Here is a 12,041-nt window from a genome sequence, read left to right as displayed (position 1 = left end):
CCGCAAACCGGAGGGAGGCGGGACAGCGGGATGAGGCGCGGGACCCCCCGCCCGGCAGGGGGAAATAGTGGCAGGAGGGCAGCCATGACCCACGGGGCGTCCCCAATCGTGTAGGACGAAGGCCATGGGGAGGGGGGTTAACCGCACCCAGGAAAAAAACATAGGAGGAACAGTGGGAGGGGGCCAGGCGGTGGAACGATGCCGCTGGGGACCCTGCGCCGGCACCACCCGCACCGTACAAACCTTTACATACGGGGGTCCCTGCCAGCCGGGAAACGGGGAGGGCGGGGGCCAGAACAGCCCGACCTGAGAAACGGGGGGGGCAACACGCAGGGGAAAAAACCACGGCGAGCCCAGCAGCCGGGGCCCGGCAATGGGGGCTGCCCCTCGAACCCGCGGTGATGGGATATGGGGTATCATGTATTGAAATGTGGTGTCATGTGGTGAATTGTGGTGTTGTGGTGAAATGTGGCATCTTGGTGGTGAAATGTGGGGATATGTGGTATCATGTGGTGTCTTAGAGGTGGCATTAGATGTACTTGGTGGTGGCACTGATTAATCTCCCCTACACAGCAACCGCAAACATATCCCTGTCCAAGAACCCATTACTGAAGCACTCCATCCACGTACATCCATTACCCCATCTCTCCCCAATTCATTATCAATCCCTCCTCCCAACACCCATTAGCACATTCATCCACCCACCCTTTCAGCTCCCATAAAGCTACCCTCACAGCAGCACCCACACTACACTCACACAGCAGCACCCATACTACGTTCACACAACACCCATACTACGCTCACACAGCACCCATACTACGCTCACACACATACTACGCTCACACAACACCCATACTACGCTCACACAGCACCCATACTACGCTCACACACATACTACGCTCACACAGCAGGACCCATACTACGCTCACACAGCACCCATACTACGCTCACACAGCAGCACCCATACTACGCTCAAACAGCACCCATACTACGCTCACACACATACTACGCTCACACAGCAGCACCCACTCTATGCTCACACAGCACCCATACTACGCTCACACAGCAGCACCCATACTACACTCACACAGCACCCATACTACGCTCACACAGCAGCACCCACTCTATGCTCACACAGCACCCATACTACGCTCACACAGCAGCACCCATACTACACTCACACAGCACCCATACTACGCTCACACAGCACCCATACTACGCTCACACAGCAGCACCCATACTACACTCACACAGCACCCATACTACGCTCACACAGCACCCATACTACGCTCACACACATACTACGCTCACACAGCAGCACCCACTCTATGCTCACACAGCACCCATACTACGCTCACACAGCAGCACCCATACTACACTCACACAGCACCCATACTACGCTCACACAGCAGCACCCACTCTATGCTCACACAGCACCCATACTACGCTCACACAGCAGCACCCATACTACACTCACACAGCACCCATACTACGCTCACACAGCAGCACCCACTCTATGCTCACACAGCACCCATACTACGCTCACACAGCAGCACCCATACTACACTCACACAGCACCCATACTACGCTCACACAGCAGCACCCATACTACGCTCAAACAGCACCCATACTACGCTCACACAGCAGCACCCACTCTATGCTCACACAGCACCCATACTACGCTCACACAGCAGCACCCATACTACACTCACACAGCACCCATACTACGCTCACACAGCAGCACCCATACTACGCTCACACAGCACCCATACTACGCTTACACAGCAGCACCCACTCTACGCTCACACAGCACCCATACTACGCTCACACAGCAGCACCCACTCTACGCTCACAGCAGCACTCATACTTCACTCACACAGCAGCACCCATACTACGCTCACACAGCAGCACCCATACTACGCTCACACAGCAGCACCCATACTACGCTCACACAGCAGCACCCATACTACGCTCACACAGCAGCACCCATACTACTCTCACACAGCGGCACCCATACTACGCTCACACAGCAGCACCCATACTACGCTCACACAGCAGCACCCATACTACGCTCACACACCAGCACCCATACTACTCACACAGCGGCACCCATACTACGCTCACACAGCGGCACCCATACTACGCTCACACAGCGGCACCCATACTACGCTCACACAGCAGCACCCATACTACGCTCACACAGCGGCACCCATACTACACTCACACAGCGGCACCCATACTACGCTCACACAGCGGCACCCATACTACACTCACACATCGGCACCCATACTACACTCACACCGGCACCCATACTACGCTCACACAGCACCCATACTACGCTCACACAGCACCCATACTACACAGCACCCATACTACTCTTACACAGCACCCACACTTCATTCACACAGCACCCATACTACACTCACACAGCAGCACCCATACTACACAGCACCCATACTACACTCACACATCGGCACCCATACTACACAGCACCCATACTACACTCACACAGCTGCACCCATACTACGCTCACACAGCACCCATACTACACTCACACATTGGCACCCATACTACTCTCACATAGCACCCATACTACATTCACACAGTGGCACCCATACTATGCTCACACAGCACTCATACTACAGTCACAAGCGGCACCCATACTACATTAACACAGCCCCAATTAGCTCCCCCCCCCACCTAACACTCAGTAACCCAACAATTTCTACATCCCAATGCCCATTAACACATTCAGCCTCATACACACACACCTCATAAATCAATTCTGCTAATCATGGAGCATTTATAGAAGTTACCTGGCTGGCATCATGCAGCACATCACCAGCAGCTCCTTCCTCCTGTAGTATAGTGTGGGAGGCGGAGCTTGTGTGTGTCAGGCTCAGGACCCGAGTGAGGAGAGAGTGTCCGGACTCTGGAGGAAAGGGGAGGGTCGGCCACTGCACTGCCTGCACGGCTCTGTACTGCGCTGCCTGCTGATCTCACTAAACAGGTGAGAGTGTCGGACTTTAGGAGGCGGGGCCTGGAAGGAGGGGGTATGGTCTCAGCCGTGGACCAGTGTTTCTCATGTCAGGGGATGGGGGTGCGTGTGAGTGCGCGGCTCGTTTTGGTGTCACCCTATTGAAGGGTGACACCCGGGTGCGGGCCGCACCCCCCGCACCCACCTCATGACGCCACTGGGATTTCTCAACCAGTGTGAGATTCAGTTTGAGCTACAACCTGGCAATTTTCCCAGTGACCGTACAAAAATTGCCTACATTATCTCTCTTCTCAGTGGCTCAGCCCTTGATTGGGCATCACCGTTATGGGAGAGGTCCGACACCCTGCTATCTTCTTACACTGCATTCGTGTCAACATTCAGGCGCATCTTCGACGAGCCAGGCCGGGTAACTTCAGCTTCGTCTGAGATTCTCCGTTTACGCCAGGGATCACATACTGTAGGACAATATCTTATACAGTTCCAGATCCTGGCATCTGAACTGGCATGGAACGACGAGGCCCTATATGCTGCATTCTGGCATGGTTTATCCGAGCGTATTAAAGATGAGTTAGCTACCAGAGACTTACCCTCCAAGTTAGATGAGCTAATCTCACTTTGTAAAAAAGTTGACTTACGTTTCAGAGAGAGAGCAACTGAGCGTGGAAGATCATCTGCTCCAAAATCTTCTGCTCCTCCTCCTCGCCAACTGTCACCAACTAAAGATGAACCCATGCAAATTGGCCGTTCCCGTTTAACTCCTGCTGAGCGCCGAAGACGTCTCTCTGAGTCTCTCTGTCTGTATTGTGCAGCCCCGTCTCACACTATTCATGCCTGTCCCAAACGTCCGGGAAAACTCCAAACCCTAGCTCGCCCAGGAGAGGGCCGGCTAGGAGTAATGATCTCCTCTCCATCTCCTCATGATTGTAATCTCCCAGTGTCGCTCCAAATTGCTCAACGTTATCGGAACGTCATTGCCCTCCTTGATTCCGGAGCAGCTGGGAACTTTATTACCGAAGCCTATGTTAAACGGTGGTCCCTACCCACCGAGAGACTTCCTTCCTCCTTTTCCTTAACTGCCGTGGATGGCAGTAAAATTTTTGATACAGTTATTGCTCTAAGGACTCTACCAGTTCGTCTGAGAGTAGGAGTTCTTCATTCCGAACTTATTTCACTTTTAGTGGTTCCAAGAGCCACACATCCTGTGGTCCTGGGCCTTCCATGGCTCCGTCTTCACAATCCTACAATTGATTGGACGACTACGCAAATCCTGGCATGGGGTCCCTCCTGTGCTGAGACATGTTTGTTTAAAGTGTTGCCTGTCTGTTCTTCCTCCCCCAGGTCGTCTGATGTTCCACCTCCTCCATATCAAGATTTCACGGATGTGTTCAGTAAAGCTTCTGCTGATATCCTTCCTCCTCATAGAGAATGGGACTGCCCGATTGATCTCGTTCCAGGGAAGGTTCCACCTCGAGGCCGAACTTATCCGTTGTCTCTGCCCGAGACGCATTCTATGGAGGAATACATTAAAGAGAACCTAGCAAAGGGGTTCATTCGACCTTCTTCTTCTCCAGCCGGCGCAGGCTTCTTTTTTGTAAAAAAGAAAGATGGTGGTCTGCGGCCGTGCATCGACTACAGAGGTTTGAACGACATTACCATCAAGAACCGCTATCCTTTACCCCTGATTACTGAGCTCTTTGACAGAGTTAGCGGAGCTACCATCTTTACAAAGCTGGACTTGAGAGGTGCATACAATCTCATCCGGATCCGTGAGGGTGACGAGTGGAAGACCGCATTTAACACCCGTGACGGACATTATGAGTACCTCGTCATGCCCTTCGGATTGAGCAATGCTCCAGCTGTCTTCCAGCATTTCGTCAATGAGATCTTCAGAGACATTCTATACCGTCATGTCGTGGTCTATCTAGATGATATCCTCATTTTTGCCAACAATTTAGAGGAACATCGTTTTTGGGTAAAGGAGGTTCTGTCCCCTCCGTGTCAATCATCTCTATTGCAAATTAGAGAAATGCGTCTTTGAAGTCAAGTCCATTCCGTTTCTAGGGTACATTGTGTCCGGTTCCGGACTAGAGATGGATCGTGAGAAACTACAAGCAATCCAGAATTGGCCGGTACCCTTAACCCTCAAAGGGGTCCAGAGGTTCTTAGGGTTCGCCAATTATTACCGAAAGTTTATACGAGACTTTTCCACCATTGTGGCGCCTATTACTGCTTTCACCAAGAAGGGTGCTAACCCGTCCAAGTGGTCTGAAGAAGACATGCAAGCTTTTCATCTTTTAAAACAGAGGTTCATCTCTGCGCCTGTCCTGAAACAGCCTGACATCGACTCTCCTTTCATCCTAGAGGTGGATGCCTCCTCCGTTGGAGTAGGAGCGGTGTTATCTCAGAGGGCTAAAGATGGCCATTTACATCCTTGCAGTTTCTTCTCACGGAAGTTCTCCCCAGCGGAGCGCAACTATGCCATTGGCGACCAGGAGTTGCTAGCCATCAAGCTCGCTCTAGAGGAGTGGAGATATCTGTTGGAGGGAGCTTCTCATTCAATCACCATCCTTACAGACCACAAGAACCTTCTATATCTGAAAGGCGCACAATGTCTCAACCCTCGTCAGGCCAGATGGGCACTTTTATTTTCCAGGTTCGACTTTAAACTCCAGTTCTGTCCGGGCTCTCAGAATCGCAAGGCCGATGCCCTTTCCCGCTCATGGGAGCAAGAAAATGAGTCAGAGTCTTCAGACAAGCATCCTATTATAAGTCCGTTGGCATTCTCCACGGTAGGGATGGACTCTACGCCCCCATCAGGGAAAAGTTTTGTGAAGCCGACACTAAGGAAGAAGCTCATGCATTGGGCCCATGCTTCCCGCTTTGCCGGACATACAGGTATCCAAAAAACCCTGGAGTTTATCTCTAGGTCCTATTGGTGGCCAACTCTGAAAAAGGACGTTTTGGAGTTTATTGCATCTTGCCCAAAGTGTGTTCAACATAAAGTATCCCGCCAGTCGCCTGCGGGGCAACTGGTTCCACTATCTGTTCCCCGTCGACCATGGACCCATTTGTCGATGGATTTTATTACAGATTTGCCCATGTGCAACAAGTTTAATACCATCTGGGTGGTAGTTGACCGGTTCACCAAGATGGCACACTTCATTCCTCTCACCGGTCTTCCGTCAGCTTCCAAGTTGGCTCAAGTATTCATACAAGAGATCTTTCGACTCCACGGTCTTCCAGAAGAAATTATCTCAGATCGAGGAGTTCAATTCACAGCCAAATTCTGGCGAAGTTTATGTCAAGCCCTCCAAGTCAAGCTAAAGTTTTCCACGGCTTACCATCCTCAGACCAATGGTCAAACTGAGAGGGTGAATCAGGACTTGGAGTCCTTCCTCCGCATCTATGTGTCCTCCTCTCAAGATGACTGGGTTCAATTACTTCCCTGGGCCGAGTTCTGTCATAACAACCAGTATCATTCTTCATCTTCTTCAACACCATTCTTCACCAACTTTGGATTCCACCCTAAAGTCCCTTAGTTCCAACAGCTTCCAGCAACTTCTGTTCCCGCAGTGGATATCACCTTGCATCAGTTTGCCAATATCTGGAAGAGCGTACGATCAGCTCTGCTCAAGGCATCGTTCAGGTACAAGAAGTTTGCGGATAAGAAGCGTCGAGCAGTTCCTGCTCTCAAGGTGGGTGATCGGGTATGGTTATCCACGAAGAATTTGAGGTTAAGAGTTCCCAGTATGAAGTTTGCACCTCGCTACATCGGTCCTTTTAAAATTGATCAAGTCATCAATCCTGTTGCTTACAGACTCCAGTTGCCTCCCTTCTTAAAGATACCCAGGACATTCCATGTTTCCCTGTTGAAACCGCTAATCTTGAATCGGTTTCATTCCTCACTTCCTCCAACTCCGAAAGTCCAAACTCAACGAGGCGTTGCGTATGAAGTAGCCAAGATCCTGGACTCACGTCACCGTTACGGTCAACTTCAGTATCTTATTGACTGGAAGGGTTATGGCCCTGAGGAACGTTCATGGACCAATGCTTCTGATGTCCATGCTCCTGCCTTGGTCCGGAGATTCCATTCCAAGTTTCCTCAAAAGCCAAAGAAGTGTCCTGGGGCCACTCCTAAAGGGGGGGGGGGGGTGCTGTCACGATCCGGGTATCTGGACGCCATTTCTTACCTATCAGATGCCTCCTAAGGCTGGCTCAGCGCTCCAGGACCGGATCCCATCTGTTATCCTGATGTGCACATTCCCGCATCCTCTCCTGTCTCTCTGGACGCAGTCACAGTAACGCCTTATACATCTGGCATGGCGTCTCCCGCGGCCTCCGCCGCCGTCCCTGAGCTTCTGCATTCAGAGTGGCGATTACGTCAGCCGCGGCCTCCGCTGTGTCCGCGTGGTCGGATGTGCATCTGTCAGCCTGGCGTCTCCTGTCTCCGGTGGCCGGCGCCGCCATTACTGTTTTTCAGACCACATGGATTACAATCCAAACTTCCCTCCAAGTGTCTGCATGGGCGCAGCCATCTTGGATTCTGTCAGCTGATCATTCCTACCAATCCGTTGTCAGTATTATTAATTTGCATAATTGCCTAGCCAATGCCTTCCTTGCTGCAGGTATAAATAGGTTGTGCCTGAGCAAGGAAGGCGTCAGTGCTTTGGTTGTCAAACCTAGTTCCAGTTTGTCTCTCTTCTGTGAATGTCTTTCAGGTTCCAGCTCCTGTCTTCAGACTTCTGCTATAGAGACCCGCACCAGCATTCCATCTGCGGTGTAGCCTGACTCTCCGATCCATTCTGGACTCACCTGTTTCCAGCTACAACATCACCTGCTTCCAGCTCAGCTTCCAGCAGTGTACAGCTTCTCTTAAAGGGCCGGTGTCCTTTCTGCAGTTTACCACTCTCCACCGGTATTATTATTTCTCCGCTCTCAAATTCTACATTTCATCTACATTGCATCGCTCTCAAGCTTTATTTATTATTTAACTGGTTCCAGCCAGTATCCACTCCGTGCCAACACCTGTCTGGTTCTAACCAGTACCCACAGCAGCATTTTATCTACAGCAGTCCAGCTTTCCCTGGAACACCAGCTGGTACGACCCTGGGCTTTCCTCATTGCTACAGTTGAGCCTGGTAAGGACTTTCCAACTTGCAGATAATAAGAACTGTCTCATACCACCAGAGCCCTGTGGCCCCTGCCACCCTGTAGTACCCAGGAACTGTATTATTATTTCTCTGCTGATTTTTATGTTACTTTTTACTGCTACTGTGATGCATGGAGTTTGTCATAAATAAATATCATTGACTTTTACTCAAGTTGTCGTGGTCACGCCTTCGGGCGGTTTCTCTTCATGTTACTTACATGTCCAGGGGTCTGATACAACCTCCCAGGTTCCGGTACATCTCAGCCCCTACAACTGAGGCTGCCTTCCGTCAGCTCAGGCCCTCAGTTGTGACATATACATATCAGTACCATTACTCTTTACAACCAAGGAACATTTTGCAATATTGAGAACCGATCGCTTTCTATTAGAATATTAGCATAATTCAGTGGGATTGCAACACATTCAGCCAATTCTGCCACCATCGTCGTTTCTATCGATCAGGGGTCAATCGTCTGCAAAAAGTCAGACACCATCTATTTTGTACTAAGCATGGGATACTTTTTTGCATGAACACACCCCTTATTGTACTCACATCTACACGTCCCCTCTCATTCCCATCCTAAAGGTTTTTTTACAGCACTTTCTAAACCATTTTCTTTTTCACCCCAAAATTGTGGTATGTGGGCATAGATCTTATTCTATGCTGTTTGCATAACTTTCTACAAAAAAAAAAGCAGCAGCAGTATGATTATAAGTACAGTACATTAAACAGAATATAATTTTGTGCATATATGCTTAGGAAACATGAATATTAGATAAAACCGTGGAAAGATAAATTATCTCTATAACTTCCTTATGGAACTGGTGCATATTAATGACATGTAAAGGTGACTAGTTCCACTAGTTGGAATTTTCAACAGAGATCTCCTCCAACATGAACTATGGATAGTATTGCATTGATATATTATGTTTTCTATATGAATGTTCCTCTTTAGTCAAAACAATTACCATGCTTTTAGTATCTCTGTTGCCCTAGAATTGGGACAAAAGTCCTGAGCCGTAAGCTAGTCCCTTCAAATCTGGTATGTCCATCCTAATGTCAAACACCGTTGGGAGATATGTGAAGCTTGCATTAAATAATGTACAATAATAATTTGGGAAATACCAGTTAGAGCTTGATGTTGCCGGTTAACTCTCTCAGCCCATGGGTTAAAAACTACAACAAAAATATTGGCCATCAACTGAAAAACATAGATGTCGATGTCCCATCCCTAGTACCATGACGAGGCCCTCACCCAAGGTCAACACTGTGTTTCAAACCTGCCCGACACTATCACATGGAAGGAGTTAATAGTTATTGGCAGATGATCCTTCTCAGTCCCACTCCAGGTGTGAACACTAAAGTTCACTGAGGATTTGTAACACGCATCTATAACAAGATACAAACTGCTTCAAAACAGAAAAACCTACAAAAAACTCCTGAAGAACACCAAGATCATGCACAGACCGCGGCCAAAACCTCAGCTTTCCGAAGACAACAGACGGGTGGTGGAATCATGTGCTGGGGCAGTGGTCACCCACCACTCCACCCTCACTACAGCCCTGACACTTACAAAGCCGGACGTCTAAGCTAGTGGGAGAAGATGAAGTTGTCTTCTTAAAAGGATGACTATATCATTGTCGAAGAACCTTAAGCCAAGATTGATGTATGCTCCCCCCCAGAAAAAAGCCTTAAGAATAACTAATTCACCGTGAAAAGTAACATTGTGCCTGAATGAATGACCAAATGTTTCAAGGAAGAATGAAGTGAATGTAAATCCTTTATAATTCGGCACAAATGTAAAAGGCAGCAGGGGACAGGACCTAAACTTTCCCAAATCATTTAACAGGTCTACCATGATATCAAGATGATGCAGTCGGCACCACCTTCTGGCCTATTCCGGTGTGCAAAGGTGTTATTAAGGGGGAATAAGTGGGGGGCAGACTACGTAATTTTCTATCCATTAGGCAGCTATTGTATTGAGGTCTCAGTGTAGCAAATACATTTTCCCTTTTTAGGAGGAAAACGAAAACACATTTATCTTTACAGGCACCTTCTCCGCCAGCTGGAATACTAATAGGTCTTCTTATTACGCTTTGCCGAATAATTCCGTTGCACTGTTTTCAATTATTTTTTTCTCTTCTCGTCGTCATCATCCTCACGTCTTGGTGTCCAGGAAAATATATGCACAGAAAAGAAGCGACTCCATTTCCTCCCGGGCGGAATCTAAATAAAGAGACATCATACCTGATATAGCAAAAGGAAGTAATTTGCAAGTCGATAAAGGAGAAGCAATTTAACACCACTTTTCAATTTGCATTACCGTTCATTGTACTTATTTATTTTTTTATTAAAAGCATATTAAAATCCATCTAGGTATAACAATGGCCTATATTGCTATCTAGCAATGAGGCACAAAACCTGGCTGCACAAAACAAACTAAAGAACAACAGAGAGATGGAAGATTAGGAAATAAACAAGGTGCAATACAAGAGATAGATAGAAGGAAGCGTCTGATGAGATTCTCTTGGGTTGATTTTCATTTTCAAATTTATTTCTTTACTCTCCCGGGACGGAGGAAGAAAATATTAGAGTGATAAGGAAGACGTTGGAGTAGCAATGTTGGAAAATGAGGCGGGGGGACGTATATTACCTCCATATATCACTGACACTAGAGCCATTGCCCTACATAGAATATTCCAGATATAAGCCTTAGTGGCAACTATCTCACATCTTGTTTAATAGGAAGAGGTCCAAGTTTGTGTGTTTGTGTGTGTGTTTGTGTGGCAGGCACCAGGGACTTCTCCTGGCCATTCTCACAAATCCTGATAGCATCACAAGTTTATCAATATTACAGTAATGTGCATTTTGCAGCATTGACGTACCGCTGTTGCGCAGGTTTTAATTTCCTACCGGGCTGGACTGTCCGATATCTTAGTGTGCTGTAAGACACAGAACAATAAGCATTGCAGAACAATAACAGAAGCGAATGGATGTACACATTAGGTTGCAAATAACAAGGCCCGTGGCAAAATATTGCATTCGAAATAATTCCAGATAAGGCTATCGGGGACGTACAATAAAAGAATAATCAGAATGTATATTAGCCTTTATATTATTCATCATCTGATGCTTATGAAGTCATAAATCTTGAAAGTGTTGTGGATAGTTAGGTTCTGTGCACAAACGTATTGGAACAGTGAGAAATGTAAACTCTACTGGTTTTTGTTGAAGGAAACAAATTGCTTTGCTGCGTTATGAATTAAGTATAACATAAATGCAATTCCGTTTTTCTTTTTTAAGTCTTCAAATGGTCATATAGTGATTATTCACTACTGTGAGGTCGATTGCTACTTACTGCACATTTGCGTTCTTAGAAAAATGTGCAGAGCAATTGGGTCCTATGAACATGTATTTGGGGCGAAGATATTGGCATTTGCGGGAGTACAAAGTGACGCATGTAACTAATACAGTTCCAATCAAGCACTGAAGCTAAACTGAGCAGTTCAGATGTGTCCTTAACACTATTGCAGCGGTTGCGTCAAACGGCCATTCTCGGCGTGCCAGGCAGAGCCGGCCATAGCTATAGGCAAACTAGGCAATTGCCTAGGGCATTTGATATGCCCAGGGGCATCAGCAGCTTCTGCTGATTAAAATGATATGCAGCATGCCTATATTCTGTGTGTAGCATTTCATATGCAGATACAGCCACTGTCTCACACAGTATAAAGGCGTGCTGTATATCATTTTAATCAGCAGAAGCTGCTTGTGCATCCTAGCCACATAACAATGCAAATAAGATGCATTTTCATTTAAAAATTTGCCCGACGTTAGCACTGAGGCAATATTTATGAGGACACATCTGTATCCAAGCAGAGGCAGAAGTCACAGTG

At 47.8% G+C, this 12,041-nt stretch overlaps 1 long non-coding RNA gene across 1 annotated transcript in view; it reads right to left on the bottom strand.

Moving 5' to 3' along the window:
* Positions 1-9,910: 9,910 nt before the first annotated feature.
* The window catches only part of LOC134935765 (uncharacterized), a 46,613-nt gene continuing 44,482 nt past the window's right edge, over positions 9,911-12,041 (bottom strand). Inside the window, exons 2-3 of the long non-coding RNA XR_010180395.1 lie at positions 11,034-11,090; positions 9,911-10,374 (exon numbers count right to left, since the gene is read on the bottom strand). This is a non-coding gene — a long non-coding RNA (uncharacterized LOC134935765). The remainder of the gene's footprint in view (positions 10,375-11,033; positions 11,091-12,041) is intronic.

This window comes from Pseudophryne corroboree, chromosome 6 (genome assembly GCF_028390025.1).
Source record: "Pseudophryne corroboree isolate aPseCor3 chromosome 6, aPseCor3.hap2, whole genome shotgun sequence".
In the NCBI taxonomy this organism is placed as follows: Eukaryota; Metazoa; Chordata; class Amphibia; order Anura; family Myobatrachidae; genus Pseudophryne; species Pseudophryne corroboree.
This window is presented reverse-complemented; position numbering and strand designations above follow the sequence as displayed.